Source organism: Nicrophorus vespilloides, unplaced genomic scaffold (genome assembly GCF_001412225.1).
Source record: "Nicrophorus vespilloides isolate i.1.1-1 unplaced genomic scaffold, Nicve_v1.0, whole genome shotgun sequence".
NCBI lineage: Eukaryota > Metazoa > Arthropoda > Insecta > Coleoptera > Silphidae > Nicrophorus > Nicrophorus vespilloides.
Window position 1 is genome coordinate 1 of NW_017097788.1, and position 1423 is coordinate 1423.

The window sequence follows — 1423 nt, forward strand, 5'->3', positions numbered from 1 at the left end:
ACTGTCAAAAAAAAAATGAATCGGTATTGAAATATACTTAGTAGATTTGAAAATTTTGTATCACGTACATTTTCAATATAATATAAATACTGAAAATCCTAATTTTGAAAGTGAAAGTAAGTCCATTTTCATCTTTTATCAAGTTGGCACTTGTGACATTTATGCTGAACTGTCAAAAAAAAATGAATCGGTATTGAAATATACTTAGTAGATTTGTACAATTTTATATCACGTACATTTTCAAAACAATATAAATACTGAAAATCCTAATTTTGAAAGTGACCCAAGTCCATTTTCATCTTTTATCAAGTTGGCACTTGTTTATTTATTTTTATGAACATCTTCAAAACATTTGATACACAGTGTCGGTTGATCATAACACTGTGCGCAATATGTAACAACTTTATGAAAATTTCAATATTTTTCCCACAATTCTTATAAATTGCTTCAATATCATTAAAAAAAAATGTATAAGAAAAATTTAAACGTTTAAAGGTTATAATTGACGTAAGATATTTGACGCAGGGGACCTTCAGTTACTAGTTAATTCAATGGTCGCTAGTAGTCGCTAGGGAATAAAAATGGAAGTGCTGCCACTACAACAAATCTAGATCATTCGCTATACCAATCGAAAATAAAAAAATATATATAAAACACACGCACGCGCATTAGTATATAAATATAGTGGTATAAAAAAAAATTAAAAAATTAAAAATAATATATATATATATATGAATATAAAATGTTTTTATTTACGAATATACTATATAGTAATTAATAATTTCAAAAATGTTCCACGTTCAGACAATTCTTATAGATGATCCAAGTTGACTCGTGCATGATCCATCCAATCTAAAGAAAAACATTAATTAATCGCCATTCTTTTTATCATCACTACTACTTCTACTGTTTTACAATAGGAGTCATCTAAATTAATAAGATAGTCATCGACAACTATTTCACTATATCAACAATTATAATTTCTTTGGGCTCAACTTCTATTTTACAATACGAGTGATCTCAATTATGAAAATTGTCCTTAATAATGCTGTTACTAGTTATCATCAATACTATCAATTTTTCAACCTCTACTACTTCCAACAAATTTTTTGTTAACATTGGAAAATCGTAAAATTGAAAGACAGAGGGTTTCTTCTGAAAATGTCAGTGAAATGTAGATTACAATCTCACTCAATTTTCTATTAATGTACTTTGTATATTAGAATGGTTTATAGTTGTTGCGTCCAAGGATGTAAAACTAAAAGCGGCGAGAATATAAAGATGAGAAAATTTATTAATTTTCTTTAGACTCGATGGATCATACACGAGTAAACGTGAAACATATATGAGTAGAGTATGTGGACAACATTGGAGAGGTAATTAATCTATTGTTCAATACTTTAAAATCACAACTAATCAATGT